Source organism: Macrotis lagotis, chromosome 5 (assembly GCF_037893015.1).
Source record: "Macrotis lagotis isolate mMagLag1 chromosome 5, bilby.v1.9.chrom.fasta, whole genome shotgun sequence".
Classification (NCBI taxonomy): domain Eukaryota; kingdom Metazoa; phylum Chordata; class Mammalia; order Peramelemorphia; family Peramelidae; genus Macrotis; species Macrotis lagotis.
In genome coordinates this window covers 30,087,565-30,110,925 of record NC_133662.1, presented here as the reverse complement: position 1 = coordinate 30,110,925, position 23,361 = coordinate 30,087,565, and the positions used below count along the sequence as shown (strand labels likewise).

The 23,361-nt window shown below is 35.8% G+C and overlaps 1 pseudogene; it reads right to left on the bottom strand.

The window, feature by feature from the left end:
- Positions 1 to 283: 283 nt before the first annotated feature.
- Positions 284 to 1,377, bottom strand: LOC141489235 (thymidylate synthase pseudogene; annotated as a pseudogene).
- Positions 1,378 to 23,361: the final 21,984 nt, after the last annotated feature.

Below are 23,361 nucleotides of genomic sequence, written 5' to 3'. Positions count from 1 at the left end.
AAAGATTTTATTTATTTTGAGTTTTGCAATTTTTCCCTCTACTCTTGTTTCCCCACCCCTCATCCCCCACAGAAGACAATTTGCCAGTCTTTACTTTGTTTCCATGATATACACTGATCCAAATTGAATGTGATGAGAGAGAAATCATATCCCTTTCTTTTAGGTATTTGCAAGACAAATGTGGTTAAGTGGCTTTCCCAAGGCCACACAGCTAGCTAATTTTTTTTTCAGGAATGCAAGAACTGCTTTATTTTAATAATTTTAGAAGACATAAATTGTAGCTTTGCTTATAACCATTCCATACATTTGGAATAGTGACATTTATCTTAGAGTGAATTAAATTTTCTTCACTCCTAACCTTTTTTCATGATATAAACTACATCCTGTTTGTCAAAACAATGATGTTTTGCAACAGTCTACAGAGTATCCTGGAAAAAAAATGTAACACATTTTCATCTGGGTAATAGGCAGCTTTAGACGGCCATCTCCATTTTAATAGCTGGGTGACGATTGTAGTCTTCAATCAGGAAGTTCTCAGTCTTGAAATCATCAATGGTTTCAACTTTTCGAAGAATTCTGAGCTTAGGAAAAGGTCTTGGTTCTCGCTGAATATGAATTTTCAATGGTTCAATATGATTGAAGTATATATGAGCATCTCCCAGAGTATGTATAAAATCACCTGGCTTCAGGCCTGTGACATGAGCAATCATGTAAGTGAGCAAGGAATAACTGGCAATGTTAAATGGCACCCCAAGGCCCATATCTCCAGACCACTGGTAGAGCTGACAAGAAAGCTCACCATTCAAGACAGAACTGGCAGAGAGCATGGCATGGAGGCAACGCCATCAGAGGAAGATCTTTAGGATTCCAAGCACACATAATGATCCTTCGGTCATCAGGGTTGGTTTTGATTGTGTCAATGACTTTTTGAAGTTGATCCACTCCTTGTCCAGAATAATCTGTATTCATCTCTTTGTATTCTGCCCCAAAATGTCTCCACTGGAAGCCATACACTGGTCCCAAATCTCCTTCCTCCCTGGTAGTGAACCCCTGCTTGTCCAAAAAGTCTCGAGATCCATTGGCATCCCAGATTTTCACTCCTTTGGAAGATAGCTCCTTAGCATTTGTGGACCCCTTAATAAACGACAACAGTTCCTCCAATACACCCTTCCAGAACACACGCTTGGTTGTCAGCAAAGGGAACTCGTCTCGGAGGCCGTATGGCGCCTTCAGGCCGAACACGGGCAGGGTGCCCACGCCGGTGCGGTCCTCCTTCCTGCAGCCGTCCTGCAGGATCAGCTCCAGCTGTGCCAGGTACTGCTTCTCCCCGTGCGGCCGGGGCTCAGTCCTGGTCTGCGGGGAGCCCGCCGCCGGCATGGCAGCGTGGGGGAACGGGGGCACAGCTAGGTAATTATTAAAAGTCTGAGGCCGTATTTGAACTCAGGTACTGCTTACTCCAGGGCCAGCACTCTATCCTCTGCACCACCTAGCTGCCCTGAGAAATCATATCCTTAAGGAAGAAAAATAAAGTATAAGATATAGCAAAAGTACATAATAAGATAATTTTTTTTCTAAATTAAAGGTAATACATCATGGTCTTTCTTCAAACTCCACAATTATTTATCTGGCTACAGATGGTATTCTCCAATGCAGATCGCCCCAAATTGTCCTGGATTATTGCACTGATGGACTGAGCAAGTCCATCAAGGTTGATCATCACCCCCATGTTACTATTAGAGTCTACAATGTTTTTCTGGTTCTGTTCATCTCACTCAGCAGCAGTTCATGCAAATCCTTCTAGGCTTCCCTGAATTCCCATCCCTCTTGATTTCTAATAGAACAATAGTGTTCCGTGATATACATATACCACAGTTTACTAAGCCATTCCCCAAATGAAGGACATTTACTTGATTTCCAATTCTTTGCTACCACAAATAGGACTGTTATGAAGATTTTGGTAGAAGTGATGTTTCCACCCTTTTTCATAATCTCTTCAGGGTATAGACCCAGTAGTGGTATTGCTGGGTCAAAGGGTATGCACATTTTTGTTGCCCTTTGTGCATAATTCCAACTTGCTTTCCAGAAAGGCTGGATGAGTTCACAGCTCCACCAATAATGTATTAGTGTCCCAAATTTCTCACCACCCTTCCAACATTGATCATTGTCCTTTCTGGTCATATTGCCCAGTCTGAGAGGTGTGAGGTGGTACCTCAGAGATGGTTTCATTTGTACCTCAGAGATGCTTTAATTTAATTTCTCTTTTAAGTAATGGTTTAGAACAATTTTTCATATGACTATGGATCACTTTGATTACCTCATTTGTAAATTGCTTTTTTGAAAAGGTTTTTGCAAGGCAAATGGGGTTAAGTGGCTTGCTCAAGGCCACACAGCTAGGTAGTTATTAAATGTCTGAGACCAGATTTGAACTGAGGTACTCCAGACTCCAGGGCCAGTGCTTTATCTACTACACCACCTAGCTGCCCATGTAAATTGCTTTTGCATATCCTTTGTCCATTTGTCAGTTGGTGAATGGCTTATTTTTTAAAAAAAAATTTGACTCAGTTCTCTGTATATTTTAGAAATGAGTCCTTTGTCAGAAATACTAGTTGTAAAAATTGTTTTCCAATTTACTACATTTCTTTTGATCATGGTTTCAATGGTTTTGTCTGTGCAAAAGATTTTTAATTTTATGTAATCAAAATTGCCTAGTTTTTTTACTATTTAATATTTATTTATTCTCATTTTGTACAAACAATGCTTTTTAAACATTAATATAATATTCTTGTTTAAGAGTAAACAAAATGCCCCTCCCCCAAAATATAGACTCGCTTGAGTGATAAAGTAAAGAGGAGAGAAAAAAATTAAAATTAAAAAAATTATAGTAATAATTTTAGGCATGGCCAGGTGGTGCAATGTACAGAACACCAGCCCTGGAGCCAAGAGCACCTGAGCCCATATCCAGCCCCATACAGCCAACAATCACCCAGCCATGTGACATGCAAGTCATCCCAACCCCACTGCAAAAACCAAAAAAAAAGAAAAAAAGAAAAGAAAAGTAAAGAAAAAAAGATCCAAAATAAAATAAAATAGTAATAATAGTAGGGGTGGCTGGGTGGTGGACAGAGCATTGGCCCTTGAGCTAGGAGCACCTGGGTCCAAATTCAGCCTCAGAAACCCAACGATCACCCTGCTATGTGGACCCAGTAAGGCCTGCCAACCCCATTTGCCCTGCACCACCCAAAAAATAATAATAATAAAAAACGTACTTCAGTCTTTGTTCCAATGCCAACAACTCTGTCGAGGGTGGATTACATTCTTTATGATAAGTCCATTGCAAAAGTTACTTCCATATTTTTCTACCATTGCCATTGCTGATCACAACTCCATCCTTTCGTATTTCTCCACTACCATGTACTATATTTTCTCTCTCCTTTCACTCTGACTCTGCTGTAGAGTAGCTGAGTGGTACAGCAGACAGATCCCTGGTCCTGGGGCCAAGAGGCCCTGAGCCCCCCTATCACCCCTTAGGCCCAGCATCCACCTGGCCCTATGGTCCTGGACAGGCCATCCACTCCCAGCCCCTTGCAAGAAGTAAAAAAGAAAATGTGTTATATCTGACCACTCTCCCCCCATGGTCCATCCTGTCCTCCATCACTCACATCCCCTCCTTCTCCCCATCCCACCCTCTCCTTCTTACTACAGATGTCTATACCCCATTGATTATATATGCTGTTTCTTCTCCTAGTCACCTCTGATGAGAGCAAAGGTGCCCTCATTCCCCCTTGTCTTCCCCCTTCCATATCATTGCAATAGTTCATTGTAATAAAGAAAAATCTTATTATATGGAATATCTTGGTATTCCCCCTCTCCTTTTTTTTATCCCATTATATTCCCCTTTTTTCTATTGACTCCATTTTTTACACCATATTTTATCTTCAAATTCAGCTTTCTCCTGTGCTTCAACTATGAAAGCTCCTTCTACCTGCTCTATTAATTGAGAAGGTTCATATGAGTATTATCAGTGTCATTTTTCTATGCAGGAATACATGCAGTTCATCATCATTAAGTCCCTGATATTTTCCTCTTCTCCTCCAATCTCTATGCTTCTCCTGAGTCCTGTATTTGAAGATCAAAGCTTCTATTCAGCTCTGGCCATTCCAACAGGACCATTTGAAATTCCCCTGGTTCATTGAAAGTCCATCTTTTTCCCTGGAAGAGGACATTCAGCGTTGCTGAGTAGTTGATTCTCCGTTGAATTCCAAGCTCTTTTGCCTTCTGGTATATTATATTCCAAGCCCTATGAGCTTTTAATGTAGTTGCTGCTAAGTCCTGTGTGATCCTGACTGCAGCTCCATGATTTTTGAATTGTGTCCTTCTGGCTGTTTGTAATATTTTCTCTTTGACTTGGAAGTGCTGGAACTTGGATATAATATTCCAAGAGGTTGGTTTTTTGGGATCTCTTTCTCTGGGGGATCGGTGCATTCTCTCCATTTCTATTTTGCCCTCTGCTTCTAGGATATCAGGGCAATTTTCCTGTAGTACTTCTTTGAAAATGAAGTCAAGGCTCTTTTCCTGATCATGACTTTCAGGTATTCCAATAATTTTTAAATTATCTTTTCTAAATCTGTTTTCCATATCTGTTGTTTTTTCAATGAGATGTTTCATTTTGTGTCCAGAGGACTGGTATTCACATGCTCACTCTGGCAGAGATGCCCTGCTGTTCCCCAAATTTGTGCCCAGTGCTCCCTGGGGCATAGCTCAGGAAACTCCCCCGCTGCTGTGAGTGGTGGCTCCCAGCTCCCTGGGACTGCCTCTGGGAGGCTGAAGTTCTTTAGCTCTGGCAGGCCACCCCTCTGGCGGGCTGCCCCTCCAACCCCTGGGAGCAGAGCCCTTCTGCTCTTTTCCAGGTCGCATTGAGTAGGAGAACTGCCTCACTGGGTCCCACCATGGGTTCTGTCTCTTGAAAATTTAGTTAGAGTCCATAGTTTCAAAGATTTATGAGAGAGCACCTAAGACAAGATTTGTTCTTGTCGCCATCTTGGCTCCCCCCCCCCCAGTTTTATTTTTTTAGGCTTTTGCAAGTCAAATGGGGTTAAGTGGCTTGCCCAAGGCCACACAGCTAGGTAATTATTAAGTGTCTGAGACCAGATTTGAACCCAGGTACTCCTGACTTCAGGGCTGGTGCTTTATCCACTATGCCACTTCACTGTGCCCCCCCCCAGTTTGTTTTTAATGATGTTCTCCATCTCTCTTCCTTGGTCATAAACTTCTTCCCTTTCCATAGATCTGACAAGTAAATTACTACTTACTCTCCTAGTTTGCTTGAAATATTGGTTTTTTGTGTCTAAATCCTGTATCCATTTTGATCTTTCCTTGGTTTAGGGTGTGAGGTGCTGGTCTAATCCAAGTTTCTGCCATATTAACTTCCAGTTTTCCCAACAGTTTTTATCAAAGAGAGGATATTTCTTCCAAAAGTTGGACTCTTTGAGTTTATCAAACAGCAGATTACTATAATCATTTCATGCTTTTGCACCTAGTCTGTTCCACAGATCCACCACTGTAATTCTTAGTTAATACCAGACAGTTTTTGTAGAGGCTGTTCAAGTCAGCATGGGGTCAAGAGGACAGTTATGACCAAAATTACTTGAACTCTGATGACCCTTGAAATGAAAGCTTCCACAGAACTCTGATTTCATAACACAGCTGATAACTGATAACACAGTCATTTGTAGCTTCAGTATTACATAAATCCAGTTTCCAAACTTCTTGACCTGGGTCACATCCTGCTGGGTTAATTTCTGCTCATAACTAAGTTACATCATTGTTTATATACTATACTAATTTTGTGGTTTTCTTCTATAAAAACTGTTTAATGTTTTCAATAAACTGGCTCTGTCAGATTTCCTGATGACACCCACACCTGATTGTAATATATTTTCTTTTCTTTCCTGAGCCGAATCCATCCCCTGGTGGACATGGAATTTCTACATTTTGATGACTGATGCTTTAATAATATAATTTTAGATATGGTAGGGATAAGCCACCTTTTGCACTTTTTTCATTAAATCCCAGGAAATATTTGACTTTATATTTCTCCATATGGATTTAATTATATTTTTCTTACTCATTAAAGTAATTTTTTGGAATTTTGATTGGTAGGGCACTAAATAACTAGCTTAAGTAGAATTGTCATTTTTATTTTATTAGCTTGGGTCTGCCTATGAGCAATTGATATTTGCCCAGTTATTTAAATCGGATTTTGTTTGTGTGAGAAGTAGTTTGTAACTGTTTTCAAAGTTTCTGAGTCTGCCTTGGCAGACTCAGGTTCATTTTAATATCATGTGACTTTGCTGGAGTTGTTAATTATTTCTTTTATTTTTAGATTTTTCTTTTCACTAGGTATACCAGCATGTCATCTGCAAAAGGTGAGAATTTTGTCTCTTCCTTCCCAATTCTAATTCCTTCATTTTTTTTCCTTCTCTTATTGCTGAAGCTAGCATTTCTAATACAATATTGAATAGATGTGGTGATAATTGGCATCCTTGTTTCACCCCTGATCTTACTGGGAACTTATTCCCATTGCATATAATGATTGTTGATGGTTTCAGATTGATACCTCTTATAATTCTAAGGAACAATCCATTTTTTCCTATGATCTCTAGTGTTTTTAGCAGGAATGGGTGCTGTATTTTGTTAAAAAGGTTTTTCAGCATTTATTGTTATAATCATGATTTCTAATAGGTTTGTTTTGGATATGATTAATTTTACTAACAGTTTTCCTAATATTGAACCAACCCTGCATTACTGGGATAAATCCTTCTTGGTCATAGTGTGTTATCCTACTGATAACATGTTGGAATCTTTCTGCTAAGATTTTATTTAAGATTTGTGAATTTATATTCATCAGGGAGATAGGTCTACAATTTTCTTTCTATGTCTTAATTCTTCCTGGTTTGGGATCAACAACATATCGGTGTCATAGAATGAGTTTGGCAGAGTTCCATCTTCACCTAATTTTCCATAGAGTCTATATAGAATTAGAACCAATTGTTCCTTAAATGTTTGATAGAATTCACTTGTGCATTCATCTGGCTGGGTAAATTTTTTTCTTAGGGAGTTCAATAATATCTTGTTTTATTTATTTTTCTGAGATCAGGTTATTTAGGTATTTAATTTCCTCTTCATTTAACCTGGACAACTTATGTTTTTGTAAATATTCATCCATTTCACTAAGATTATCAAATTTATGGGCCCAGAGTTGGGCAAATTAATTCTGAATTAGTACTTAAATTTCCTCCTCATTGATGGTGATTTCATCTTTTTCATTTATGATACTAGCAATTTGCTTTTCTTCTTTCTTTTTTTAATCAAATTAACCAGAGATTTATCAATTGTATTGTTTTTTTCATAAAACCAACTCAGTTTTATTTATTAGTTCAGTAGTTTCCTTACTTTCAATTTTATTAATTTCTCCTTTAATTTTTAGAATTTCTAATTTGATGTTTAATTGGGGGTTTTACATTTGTTCTTTTTCTAATTTTTAGTTGCATGTTTAGTTGATTGATTGCATCTTTCTTTAATTTATTCATGTAAGCCTTTAAAGATATAACATATCCCCTGACAGCTGTCTTGGCTGTGTCCTATAAGTTTTGGTATGTTATTCATTATTGTCATTATCTAGGAGGAAATCATTAATTCTCTCTATAATTTATTGTTTGATCCACTCATTCTTTAAAATAAGGTTATTTAGTTTCAAATTAGTTTTAATTCTATTTCTTTCTTATCCATTATTGCATGTGATTTTTTTATGCATTATGATCTGAGAAAGATATATTCACTATTTCAGCCTATCTGCACTTAATTAGTAGGTTTTTATGCCATAGTACATGGTCAGTTTTTGTGTAAGTGCCATGAACTGCAAAGGAAAAAAGTATATTTCTTTCTATCACCATTCAGTTTTCTTCAAAGTTCTAACATGCCTAGATTTTCTAATAGTCTATTTACCTCCCTCCCTTCCTTTTTTGTTTATTTTATGGTTAGATTTAGCTAAATCTGAGAGCATGAGCTTGAGGTCTTCCACCAGTATTGTTTTGCTATCTATGTCTTCCTGTAACTCATTCAATTTCTCCTGTAAGAATTTGGATCCTATACCATTGATACATACATATTTAGTATTAAAATTGCTTCATTTTCTATGATACCTTTTAGGAGGATATAGCTTCCTTCCTTATCTCTTTTATTGAGATCTATTTTTGCAGCTGCTTTGTCTGAGGTAAGGAATACTTTCCCTGCTTTTTTTCACTTCAGCTGAAGCAAAATATATTTTGCTTCAACTGTTTACCTTTATACTATATGTAACTCTCTGCTTCAAATGAGTTTTTTTTAAGCAGCATATTGTAGAATTCTTGTTTTTTAATCCACTCCTCCATTTGCTTAAATTTTAAGGGACAGGTCATCCCATTCATATTCAAAGTTATAATTGCTAGCTCTTTATTGTCCTCTATGCTCCCTTCCCTCTGTTTGTATTTTCCCCCTTTATTCACTTTTATCCAAATTCCCCAGTATATTCTTTCTGAATATCACCACCTTCAGTGTGTTTGCCCCCATATTCAATCCCCCTTCCCTTTCTGTCCCCTTTTTCTTTACCTATTCTTCCTTCCCTTCCTTCAGCTAGGTCCCCTTTTCCACTTTTGTTACTTGAAAAGTAGTATCATTTTCTTAACTTAAATGAATATATATATACATATATATATATATATATGTATATATGTATATATGTATATATATGTATATATGTATATGTATATGTATATGTATATATATATATATATATATATATATATATATATATATATATATATATATATATGTTAACTTTAAGCCAAGTCTGATGAGAGCAAGATTCAGGCAGTTCTCACACTTTCTTTCCCACCATTGCAATAGGTACTTTGTACCTCTTAATGTAATGAAATTTACCTCTTTCAGTCTCCTCCATCTTTCCCATCTGTTTACTACCCCGCTTTAAGGAGTTATTGTTTTTAAATCATTCTGTCTGAGTCACAGAAAAGTTATGAGTGTCTTTCTCTTCCAGCCAAGTATATTCTCTCTAATAGAGTTATAGTTCTCGAGACTTATGAAAGCTTACCTTCCAGGTAGGGATATAGCCTGCTTCATCTTATTGTATAGCAGCTTTTTACTTTACCCCCCCCCCTCCTTCTTTTAACCTTTTTGTGTGTTTCTTGAGTCTCCTGTTTGATGTCCAAATTTTCTATTACCTTTTCATTAGGAAAAGTTGGAAGTCTCTCATTTCATTAAATGTCTATCTTTTCCCCTGGAAGAGAAGGCTCAATTTTGCCAGATAATGAATTCTTGGTTGCAGTCCAAGCTCCCTTGCTTTTCAGAATATCTCATTCCAGGCCCTTCGATCCCTTAATGTTGATGCAGACATGTCTTGTGTAATCCTTAATGTGGTTCCTTGGTATCTATATTATTTCTTTCTGACTACCTGCAGAATTTTCTCTTTTATCTGATAGTTCTGAAATTTGGCCACAATATTCCTTGATATTTTCATTTGGGGATCCCTTTCTGGAGGGGATTCATGTATTCTTTCATGAACTATTTTGCCCTCTGGTTCCATGATGACAGATAATGTTCCATCACCAAATCCTGTAATATTAAATCCAGGCTTTTTTTTTCTCTTCAATATTTTCAGTGAGCCCAATGATTCTTAACTTGTCTCTCATGGTTCTATTCTCAAGGTCAGTGGTGTTGTGGATGAGGCATTTTATATTTTCTCCGATTTTTTTATTTTTTTAGTTTTGTTTAACGGATCCTTCTTCCCTCAAAAATTCATTAATTTTCACAGATTCCATCCTTTCTATTTATAGAGAAGAATTTTCTTCATTTACCTTTTGCAACTACTTTTATAATTGATCAATTCTATATTTGAAGAATTTTTTCCATTTGACCAATTAACATTTTCAGAGAATTATTTTCTTTTTGCATTTGTCCAATTGTATTTTCCAATGATTTGTTTTCCTGTTGCAAGGTGTTAATTTTCTCTCCCTAATTTTCCAATTGATTTTTAAACTCCTTCCTGATTTTTATTAGGAAGTCTTCCTAGGCTGGAGACCAAATCATATTCTCCTCAGATGTTCTAAATCTCTCTGAGTTAGGGTCTTTATATTCTAGGTAGTTTTCTATCCCCCCACTGACACTGGCCTTTTGTCATTTTCCTAAGATCTTGTGTTGGGGGAGGGGATGGTTTGGTGTTGAGATCCCTAGAAGCTTTGCTCAGTTGACTTTGTAACTCCAAGTCGGTCCACCAATAGGGGTTGCTAGAAGCTTTCCTCACTGTGTTTAGCAACTCCAGTGGGCCAGCCAGTAGGGGTTGTTTGTTACTTTATCTGGAGTGTTTGTGACCTTGATTTAAGGTTCTTTCCCTATGCCTGGAGGGGGTTGGTGGCACTGCTGGATACTTTTATCCTTGAATAATGTGGGCTGTGCCATGGGACAAGGTAACTATTCTCATTATTTAGCTGAGGGAGTTCTGTTGTCCAAGCCTGAGCCTGTGGCGGGGGGGAGGCGTTACTGTGTTTGCTCTGGAAAGAGGGTTCAGCTGAAATGAAGGTATGGAGTCTGTGATCCTCCCTTACAGCAGCCCAGCCAATAGATATCTACAATTCTCTGTGCTAGAACTCACCCTCCAGCCCTGCTGGAGTACCTCAGACTGTCAGTTTTAGATCACAGCTCCCACAGTCAACACTTTCGTGGCTGATCTTAGGTTAGTCCTGGTCCCACCCCACCCCTGGGCTGGCTCTCTGCTCTCTACCCCCTGTTTATCCATGATCCCTGAGAGACCTTGTTCATACATATTCTTCTCCTAAGTTCTGTTTCTGGGTTTTGTCAATCAAATTTCTTTTAAGTGGTTTGTTTCATAATAAATATGAGAGAAGATTAGGTAGAAAACCTTAGAACAGTGTCTGTCTTCTCTCAGCCATCTTTTGCCAGAAGTCTGCATTTGGAGTTTTCTTGGCAAAAATACTGAAGTGGTTTACCATTTCCCTCTCTAATTCATTTTATAATGAAAAAACCGAGGCAAATGGGGTTAAGTGAATAGTGTAGGATCACCTAGATAGTATCTTATTTCAAGACTGCACTTTATGAACTTGTTCTACATAGGTGCCTTGTAAACAACATAATACTACCTAATTTCAAGAGGTATAGAGAATTAATGATAGAGGAATGAAAATGACATGCCTTATACAGGAAGAGATTTAGGAACTGCTTGAAGATCTGTATGACAACTGTTGGGAAAAGTTCCTCTGGTACAAATCCACCCCCCAAATGTATATTACAGTATTTTCCTAATCAAATGAACAAAATAAGTTAGATGGTAATCATAAACATTTGATCTACTATGAAATAATGGAAACCATCATAAATTTTAGAAAAAAAGGAAAAGTATAAAAGAATTTATATGTGTGAGTTCATGATTTTCTTGGGGTGATTTGATTTATGTGATTATTTGTTCACCCAATGTTCTTCAGGAATCCCTGAAGTAGGACTTCCAGATCAGAGCCAAGATGGCAGTGTAATACCCACATGCTCCCACAGTTTTTCCCTACCAAAGATAAATGAAACTTCTGGACTGACATTGAAGCTACAGATCCCACCAAGAACAGAAATGATCCAAAGAAATTTTCAATGGTAGTTATCATGGAGGAGCTTCAGTGAAGGTCTGTTTCTTTGGGGTTAAAGGGAAAATAAAAACCCAGGATGCTTCAGAACAGGAAAGCCAGTGCAATCCAGGTCCCAACAGCATGACGACAGCAATCCCAACAGCTGGATTACAAGCTGGAGGGAGAATTCCAACCTCAAATAAAGTTTGAACTCTGGGAATACCTGGGCAAAGACAGGACTGGGTTGGAAACACACTATTACTAAGTCAGAACCTGGACACAAAGGAGGAACTAAACCTCTGCAAAGGCAAGGCCTGGACTGCATAGGCAACAGTTTGGTCAACAATAAATAAGGGATCAGAACCCCATCCCAGCCAAAAATAGTAATAAAAAACCTTGAATCTATACTCCCTATACCCAAGGAGAAAAACTAAAATTACAAAGATGAACAAAAAAGCTAAGTGAGCTATCACTATAGAAAACTACTTTACAGAGGAAGACTATAACAATGCCATATCAGAAGAATAAACCAATAAAAAAATCATTCACAGGGGAAGTCTCCAAACAGTTTATGAATTGGACTCAAATCCAAAAGATCATTGAAGAACTTAGAAAAGAATTTAAAAAACAAAGAAGAGAGGAAGAAGAAAAATGGGGAAAAAATGAAAGTTATGTAGGAAACTCATGAAAAACTGATCAGAGAATTCAATACCTTTGAAATGGAAACACAAAAGATCATGTAAGAAAATGAAATCCTAAAAATTAAAATTGATCAAATAGAAACCAATGAATCTATGAGACTACAAGATCCCATCAAGCAAAATGAAAAGAATTAAAAAATGGAAGAAAATGTAAAGTAAATTTTTGAAAAATGATCGACCTGTAAAATAGATCCAAGAGAGATAATATATGAATCATTAGACTACTAGAAAGCCTAGATCAAAAAAAAGAACCTGGAAAACATCATGCAGGAAGTTATAAGGGAAAAGTGTCCCAAACTGCTAGAACAAGAAAACAATATAACCATTGAAAGAAGTCACAGAATTCCTCCAGAAAGAGACCCCCCAGGATAAAAACTCCATAGACTTTTATAGCCAATTTCCCAAACTCTGAGATAAAGGAGAAAATACTGCAAGCAGCAAAAAGGAAAAATTTAAATACAAAGGAAACACAGTAAGACTTACACAGGACCTATCAGTTTCAACACTGAAAGAGTGAAGGACCTGAAATACCATTTTTCAGAGGGAAAAGGACTTGGTATTACAACCAAGAACTTACTATGCTGCAAAAGTTAGCATGTACTGTCAGGGGAAAACATGGATATTCAATGTAATAGAGGATGTCCAGAATATCCTGACACAGAGATCAGAACTGAAGAGAGAATTCAGTCACCAAATACAAAATTGAAGAGATGCAGAAAAGATAAAGGAAAAGGGAAGGAAAAAAATAAAAGAAAACAAAAAACTAAGTCAAAATTATCAAATTGTATACAACCCTAAAAGGAAAGTTATGACATTTCTGTTTCTTGAGAACTTTAGTTCTCTTAGGATAATTAAAAGGTCTCATATAATTGAAGAGATTGTACTTAAAGGAAATGGGAATAGTTGGGTTTTTTCTCTCCTTTGAAGAGGTCTAAGCTGACACTTTTTAAGGAAAAAAGGCCCTGATGAAAAGCAGGGGTGTTAACTCTGAACTTAAGTGTCTCAATATCCTTTGACTCCCTTCAATTTTGCAGAGCTGAGAAAGTTTAGCACTTTCTCTGATGAGGGCATCATAAGCTGGGCAGTCCTGAGTCAGTCTCCTATAATTTATAATCATTTGTAAAGTTCTCAACTGAGCCCTTGAGAACCACCCAGGACTTAGAACCTTTTAGGATCCTTCTAGTTATCTAAATCAAAGTTTGACTTAATAGTTACTTCACTTAACAGGGGGTTAAGTATCCTGGGTGGGCATGGGGTGAGGGTAAGGTGTGAGAGAAAATAAACTTGGGGAGAGGGGTACAAGTAGTTCAAGAAATGATTTGGCTTTGAATGACACTTTGGCACATGAGGATTGTATGTCATTGGAGGATAGTTGAAAAGGGGTTAAGGAAAAAAATTGATTATAATTTGATGTAATTCGAGATTCTTGAAAAGTGTATTTCTAATGAGACAGAAGAGAGAAGGGTACTTAGTGACTTTGAATGAGTGAGGCAATGCTAGTTATCAAACAATCAATTAATCAGTCTGTGAGGGTATTTTGATTAAAATGTGAGCTTGTCAAGCAATCAATTAATCAAACTGTGACTGCTGAAACCTGATTAACAGTATCTGAGTGATATATATGTCTCTTTGTGTGTGTGTGTGTGTGTGTGTGTGTGTGTGTGTGTGTGTGTGTGTGTAACCAGATTTATAGTTTTATAGGGAAGGAAGGGAGAGTGGTTGTGAATGCTGAGTAAATTCTATTCAGTGCATAAGGTATATTCCTACATGGATTTAGAAATCTATCCTACTCTACAGCTAAGGAGGAGGTGGCAAGGTGAAGGGAAAGATAAGAAAAAAAGGACTGATAAAAGAGAAGGCAAAGGTCTAAGGGAAAATAAGCAAAGCTAAACTTTAAAAGGAAAGCTAAATGGGAAAGAGAGTAAGACTTTGGTGAAGAGAAATAAGAGGAAATGAAAGAAAAAAATTAAAGGGGAAAGATAGCATCGAGGGAAATACAGAATTAATAATCAACTGTAAATGTGAATGGGATTAAATATCCCATAAAACAGAAGCACATAGAAGAATGGATTTAAAAAGGAATCCCGCAATATTTTGTTTACAAGAAACACATTTAAAGTAGAGAGATACACTCAGAGTAAAGGTAAAAGGATGGAGCAAAGTATACTATTCTTCAACTTTGTAAAAAATTCAAAGGTAACAATTTTGATCTCAGTAAAACAAAAGCAAAAACAGATCTCATTAAAAGGGATAAGGAGGGGTAGCCATGTGATGCAGTGGATAGAGAACTGGCCCTGGAGTCAGGAGTACCTGAGTTCCAATCTGGACTCAGACACTTAATAAATGCCTAGCTGTGTGACCTTGGACAAGTCACTTAGCCCCATTGCCTTAAACAAATAAAAAAAATCAAAAAGGGGATAAGAAAGGAAACTACATCTCCTTAAAAGGCACCATAAATGGGTGGCTTGGTGGCGTAGTGGATAAGGCACCGACCCTGGAATCAGGAGTACCTGGGCTCAAATCTGGTCTCAGACACTTAATAATTACCAGGATGTGTGGCCTTGGGCAAGCCACTTAACCCCGTTTGCCTTGCAAAAACCTAAAAAAAGGCACCATAAATAATGAAGCTATATTATTATTAATTTTTTTTATAAACATGTTTACACAGTAGTCATTTTAGGTATGAGGAATTAGGATTAAGGAAAATAGACACATAAGAGATACTTTTTAATAAAGTATTTATCAATTTATGAAGGGATTTTTTTCTTTTGTTTTGTTTGGTCTTCTTCCTCTGGATTGTGATAGCATTGTCCTTAGCCAGTCTAATGTGGCTGTTTTAGCTCTCTGAACTGCTAAGAGAAGTTGCTTCCATCAAGGTTCATGATACACAATGTTATTATTAATGTGTACATTGTTATTTTGGTTTTGCTTCCTTCACTCAGCATCAGATCTTGTTACTCATTCCAGGTTTCTCTAGAGTTCAACCATTTAAGGGTTCTTAAAGAACAATAATATTCCATAGTATTAATGTACATAACTTGTTTATCCATTCCTCAAATGATGGGTATCCCCTCAATACTTAATTCTTTGCCACTGCAAAAAAAGCTGCTATGAATATTTTGGAACATGTTGGATTTTTCCTATTTTTTATGATTTCTTCTGGATTTAGATTTAGAATTGGAATTGCTGGGTCAAAGGGTATGAGTATTTTTATTGCTCTTTTAGTGTAGCTCCATATTACTTTCCAGAATGGATGGATCACTTCACATCTCAACCAGTAATGAATCAATGTCCCTATTCTCCCACAACCTCCCCAACACTGATCATTTCCCCCCTTTTCTCAAGTTAGCCAATCTGCTATGTGTGAAGTGATACCTCATAGTTGTTTTGATTTGCATTTCTCTAATAAACAATTATTTGGGGGGAATTTTTCATATGATTATATTTAGTTTTAATTTCATCATTTGAAAATTGTCTATTCATATCCTTTGATCATTTATCAATTGGGGAATGATTTATAACCATATAAATTTGAAACAATTCTCTATTTTTAGAAGTGAGACCTTTATCAGAACTCCTAGTTGTGAGGATTGTTTCCCCTCTTTCTGCTTTCCTTCTAATTTTGGCAGCATTGACTTTATTAGTACAAAAACTTCTTAATTGAATATAGTCAAAAACATTCATTTTACAATTTATAATGTACTCTATTTCTTGTTTGGTCATAGATTTGACCCCTTTCCATAGATCTGATAGAGTGTTTCTTGGTCTATTATTTAGTCTATAGTATGCCCCTTTATGTCTAAATCCTGTACCCATTTTCATCTTATTTTGGTATAGTTTATGGGCCTATATCTAGTTTTTGTCATAGTATTTTCTAGTTTTCCCAACAACTTTTGTCACATAGTGAAATCTTATCCCAGAAGCTGGTTTCTTTGTGTTTGTCAAATAGTAGATTGCTGTAGTCATTAACTGTCGTTTCTTTTGTATCTATCCTAATCCACTGATCTGTTACTCTATTTCTTAATCGGTACCAGGCAGTTTTAAAGACTGTTGCTTTATAGTATAGTCTTAGATCTGGTAGAGCTAGACCAGCTTCCTTTACATTTTTTTTATCAGTACCCTTGCTATTCTTTACTTTTTGTTGCTCCAGATGAATTTTGTTACTAATTTTTTTTAGTTCAGTAAAAATATTTATTTGGTGATTTGATTGATATGACACTGAAAAATGATTTAATTTGGATGGAACTTTCATTTTTATAATATTGGTTCAATATAACCAAAGGAAGTTGACATTTTTCCATTTATTTAGATTTCACTTTATTTGGGGGAGAAGTGCTTTATAATTCTCTTTATACATTTCTTGGTTTGACTTGGGAGATGAATCTGATGTATTTAATGTTGTATATGATTACTTTAAATTACATTTCTCTTTCTGTCTCTTGCTCTTGTGTTTTGTTGTTCATATGTATAGAAATGCTGATGATTTATGTTGATTTATTTTAGATCCTGATACTTTGCTGAATTTGGTAATTGATTCAAGGAAACTTTTAGATGATTTTCTTGTGTTCTCTAAGTGTACCATCAAATCATCTGCAAAGAGTGAAAGCTTTGCTTCCTCATTGCCAATTCCGACTCCTTCAATTTCTTTTTTTCCTCTTATTACTAAAGCTAGTATTTCTAATACTATATTGAAAAGTAATGGTGATAGTGGGCATCATTGTTTCATCCCTGATTTTATTGACAATGTTCTGAGTTTATTCCTAATAGAAAGTTGCAATTTATCATTTTAAGAAAAACTTCATTTATTCCTAAACTTTCTAGTGTTTTTAAAAGGACTGGATATTTTGTTTATCAAAGGCTTTTTCATTATCTCCATTGAGATAATAATATGAATTGTTGGTTTTGCTATTGATAAGCTCATGTTGAGTGTTTTTTCTTTTGAGTTTTTGCAAGGCATTGGGGTTAAGTGGCTTGCCCAAGGCCAAACAGCTAGGTAATTATTAAGTGTCTGAGGCTGTATTTGAACCCAGGTACTCCTGACTCCAGGGCCAGTGCTCTATCCACTGCACCACCTAGCCATCCCTGAGTGTTTTTCTAATATTGAACCATCCCTCCCTATCTCATATAAATCCTATGTCATGATGGTGTATTATCCCAGTAATAACTTTCTGTAGTCTTATTGTTAAAATGTTATTTAAGATTTTTACATCAATATTCATTAGGGAGATTGATCTATAATTTTCTTTTTCCATTTTGTTCTTCCTGATTTAGATATCAGCACCATATTGGCATCATAAAAAATAATATGGCAGAACTCCTCCTATTTTTTAAATTAGTTTATGTAGAATAGCAAATAATTTTTCTATAAATGTTTGGTGGAATTGAATTGTAAATGGATCTGGACCTGGAAACTTTCTCTGAGAGAGTTTATTGATTGTTTCTTCAATTTCTTTTTCTAAAATAGGGTTATTTCAGTATGTTATTTCCTCTCTGTTAATCTGGACAGTTTACATTTTTTAAATATTCATCCATTTCATTCAGCGTATCCAATTTATTGGCATGCAGTTCATCAAAGAAGCTCTGAATGGGATCTTTAATTTCCAACTCATTGGTGGTTTGTTCATCCTTTTTGTTTTTGATACTAGTGATATGATTGTCTTCTTTCTTTTTTAATCAGATTAACCAAATGTTTGTCTAGTTTTCTTTTAAATTTTTCCCAAAACCATCTCTTAGTTTTATTTGTGAGTTCAATGGTTGTCTTGCTTTCAATTTTAATAATCTATCCTTTGATATGAAAATTTTAATTTGGTGTTTATTTGGGAATCTTTAATTAATTCTTCTTCTAACTTTTTTAGTTTCATACCCAATTCATTGATATCTTTCTCTATTTTATTCATATAGGCATTTTGACAAATAAAGATGCTCCTCAAGACTTCCATGGCTGCATCTATTTTATTTTGCTATGATGCCCCCTTTTAATCTTTTCCTTGCATATATTTATTGATTATGACTATTTTTTTTGCTGTTTGATATACCCATTAAGATTTAAGTTATTTTGTTTCTGATTAGTTTTTGATTTTTTTCCATGACCATTTATTGCATGTAATTTTTATTGCATCATGGTCTGAGAAGAATGTTTATTATTTCTTCCTTCCTGCATTTGATCACAAGGATTTTGTGCCTAGTGCATGGTCACTTTTGGCATAGGTGCCATGTATTGCAGAGAAAAAAAAATAATATTTTCTATATTCATTACATTTTCTTCAGGGATATATATCATTACCCAAGTTTTCTAAGATTTAATTCATCTTAGCTTCCTTCTTACTTATTCTTTGGTTAGATTTATCTGGTTCTGAGAAAGAGAGACAGGTTCCCCATTATTAAAGTTTTGCTGTCTATATCTCCTTCTAATTCACTCAACTTTTCCTCTAGAAATTTGGAGGCCATACCACTAGGGGCATATATGTTTACCAATGATATAGGTTCATTACCAATGGTGACTTTTAAGAAGTTGAAGTTTTCTTCTTCATACCCTTTAGTGAAATGACTTTTTGTTTTTGCTTTATCTGAGATCAGAATTGCTGTCTCTGACTTTTTACTTCAGATGAGGCATAATATGTTTTGATCCATCCTTTTACCTTTACCCAGTGGATATCTCTATGTTTCAAATTTGTTTCTTATGATCAATATATTGTAGGATTCTGGCTTTTAATCCATTCTGCTATTCGTTTGCATTTTATAGGACAGTTCATTCCATTCACAGTCACAGTTAAGATTACTAATTTTGTTTTTCCTTCCCTATCTTTCCCCATTTATATTTTTCTCTTTCCTTTCCTCTTATTTTTCTGAAAAATTTTACTCCCTTTCCTCTTTATTTTAATATTTAACTTTCAGTTTATTTTCACTTTTACCTCTGCCTTCCCTTTTTTCTGTTCCTTCTTCCCTTTATTTTTTACCTTAGTCCCATTTCAAGTACGCTCTAAGGATACACAATCCTCCTCCTGAGCCAAAGTATCATCCAAAGTCAAATCATTTCTTGAGCTAGTTGTTTAACGACTCACAAGCCTATTCTGACCTACACTTTACGTGCCCCCCCCCTTTGTTAAGTGAAGATGAAGTCAAACCTTGATTTAATTAACTACAAGAATCTTAAAGGGCTCTAAGTGCCGGGTGACTTTGAAGATCTCACTTGAGAACTTTACAAATGATTGTAAGCTATGGTAGTCACTGATTCAGGACTGCCCAGTTTATGATGCCTTCAACAGAGAACTTGCTAAACTTTGTCAGCACAGCAGAACTAAAATGCATCAAATGATAATGAGACACTTAAGTTTAGAATTAATAATCCTGCTTTTCATCAGGTCTTTTTATCTCAAACATAGTGATGTTAACTTGGACCTCTTTAATGGAGAGACAAGACCCAACTATATCCATATTCTTTAAGTCTAAACTCTTCAATTTGATTGGACCATTTAATTATTCTAAGAGACCTAGAGCTCTCAAGAATTAGGAGTATTATATCATCCCTTCAAGGGGTGTACAGAATTTGATGGTCTTGATGAATATTTGCTTTTTTTCCTTCTCTTTTTCATTTACCTTTTTATGCAATACTTGAGTCATGGATGTGGTGATTGAATTCTCTGTTTAGTTCTAGTCTTGGTATTGTGAAATTCTTTGAAGTCATCTATTTCATTGAACATCCATCTTTTTCCCTGATAGTATATGCTTATTATTGCAGGGTAGTAAAGTTTTGGTTGTAATCCTAGTTATTTTACCTTCTTATATATAATATTCCAAGTTTCCTGGTTCTTCCATCTTGAGTCTGATAGGACCAGTGTGTGTCTATTTGTGTTTCTTTTCTATTTATATTGTTTTATTTTTGATGCTTGTAGTATTCACTCTTTTTATTGAAAGTTCTGGAATTTAGCAAAAAATAGGCCTTGGAGTTTTTGTCCTGGGATCTCTTTCTGTAAGGGTTTTGTGTATTCTTTCTTTAAAAAAATTTTTTTAAATTTATTTAAGACAGGGGAAGCTAGGTGATGCAGTAGATAGAGCACCGGTCCTGGAGTCAGGAGTACCTGAGTTCAAATCTGGCCTCAGACACTTAATAATTACCTAGCTGTGTAGCCTTCAGCAAACCACTTAACCCCATTGCCTTGCAAAAAGCAAAAATTTGTTTAAGACAATGAGTTTAAGTGACTTGTCCAGGGTCACAAAGCTAGGCAATTATTAAGTGTCTGAGGCTAGATTTTTAACTTGGGTCCTCCAGACTCCAGGCCTAGTGCTCTATCCACTTCAACACCTAGCTGCTCCTTTATGTATTCTTTCTTTTTTTTTAATTTTTTAAAAAGATTTTATTTATTTTAAGTTTTACAATTTTTACCCTAAACTTGCTTCCCTCCACCCCTCCCCCAGAAGGCAATCTGTTCGTCTTTAATTTGTTTCCATGGTACACATTGATCTAGGTTGAATGTGATGAGAGAGAAATCATATCATTAAGGAAGAAAAATTAAATATGAGATATAGTAAAATTGCATAGTAAGATATTGTTTTTTTTCCAAATTAAAGGTAATATTCTTTGGTCTTTGTTCAAACTCTACTATTCTTTCTCTGGCTACAGATGGTATACTGCATCACAGGCAGCTCAAAATTGTCCCTGATTGTTGCACTGTGGCAATGAACAAGTCCATGACAGTTGACCATCACCCCCATGTCCTCAGGGTGCACAATGTTTCTTTGATTCTGCTCATCTCATTCAGCATCAGTTCATGCAAATACTTCCATGATTCCCTAAATTCCCATCTCTTCTGGTTTTTCATAGAACAATAGTTTTCCATGACATACATATACCATAGTTTGTTAAGCCATTCCCACTGGTAGAGTTTTGAAGTCTAGATTTCCCTGCTTTCAAATTCTCCTCTAAGATTTTGGATGCTATAGCATTGGGTGCATACATATTTAGTATTGAAATTGTTTTATTGTTTATGGTAACTTTTAGGATGATATAGAGTATTTCCTTTTCTCTTTTACAGCTATCTATTTTTGCAGCTGCTTTGTCTGAGATAACGATTGCAACCCTTGCTTTTTTCACTTCAGCTGAAGCAAAATATATTTTGCTCCAATCTTTTACTTCTACTCTATATGTATCTCTCTGCTTCAGATCAGTTTATTATAAGCAGCATTTTGCAGGATTCTGGTTTTTAATCCATTCTGCTATTTGCTTGCATTTTAAAGGAAAGTTCCTCCCATTCATATTCAAAGTTATAATTGATAAATCTTTATTGCCCTCCATGCTATCTTCCCTCTGTTTGTATTTTTCCCCTGGTTTGCCTTTATCCATATTCCCCAGTATTTTGTTTCTGAATACCACCACTTTCAGTGTGTTTGCCTTCCTATATCAACACCCTTCCCCTTTCTTTCCCTTTTTCCCTTTTCCCCTTCCTCCTTCTGTTCCTTCTTTTAGTTTCTCTTTTTTCTCCCTTCCCCTCCCCCTCCTGTTTCTCCCTTTTAATACTTGAAAGGTAAGACAAGTTTCATAAATTAACTGAACGTGTGTAAGTTAAATTTAAGCCAAGTCTGATGAGCTGAAGATTCTGTTTTCCCCTCTATTACAATAATTCTTTTGTCCCTCTTGATGTAATGAGATATACCCCCATTCAATCTCCATCTGCTTGCTGTCCCCCTTTTAAGGAGGTATTGTTTTTAAATCCTTCTATCTGAGTCACAGAGAAGTTATGACTGGCTATCATTTCTGACTTAGTATATTCTCTCCAATAGAGTTACAATTCTCAAGAATTATTAGTCTTTCACTAAAGTAGGGATTTAGCTTGTTTCATCTTAGTGGATAGCAGTTCTTTTCCTTTTTTTCTTTACCTTTGCATGTGTTTCTTGAGCTTCCTGTTTGATATCCAGATTTTCTACTTAGCTCTGGTCTTTTCATCAGGAAATGTTGTAAGTCTCTCATTTCATTAAATGCCCAACTTTTTCCCCTGGAGGAGAAGGCTCAGTTTTGCCAGATAGTGGATTCTTGGCTGCATTCCAAGCTCCCTTGCTCTTTGGAATATTTCATTCCAGGCCCTTTGATCTCTTAATGTTGATGTGTCCAGGTCCTGTGTAATCCTTACTATAGCACCCTGGTATCTAAGTTGTTTATTTTTGACTGCTTGCAGCATTTTCTCATTTAGCTGATAGTTCTGGAATTTGGCCACAATACTCCTTGGTGTTTTCATTTTGGGAACTCTTTCTGGATGGTATTGATGCATTCTTTCAATATCTATTTTGCCCTCTACTTCCATGATATCAGGGAAGTTTTCCATTACTAAATCCTGTAATATTAAGTACAGCTTTTTTTCCTCTTCGATGTTTTCAGGAAGTCCTATAATTCTCAGGTTGTCTTTTCTTGATTGGTTCTTGAATTCATTGGTTTTGATGATGAGGTATTTTACATTTTCTTCTATTTTTTTACCTTTGGTTTTGTTTAACAGAATCTTGTCTCATGAATTCATTAGTTTCTACAGAATCCATTTTTTTAGAGAAGAATTTTCTTCATTTATCTTTTGCAACTCCTTTTCCAATCTGTCAATTCAATTATTTTACTTTCATAAAATTTTGATATTTATTTTTAGTTTAGTATAAACATGAGTGAAAGACGTACTTGTTTATCAAGATAATTGTTACATATAATGGGGGTATTATCAATGAAAATCTGAAAAGTGAACTGGAAGTCTTTTGCACAAGGTTTTCTATATAGACCATATCTTCTAATCAAAATGAAAGAGTTATGCTTTAATAGAAAAATAATGGGAAAAATACTCATTAAAGAATACAAAATATTATGTTAAATGTTCTTCCCCACAAAGTATATTCCAGGAATATATCAAAATTATACAAAAGTATGGAGAATGTAACCTCATAACTAACCTAGAATACCTCAACATTAACAAAGTAGAAAAATATTTTGAACACAGATACTCAACCAA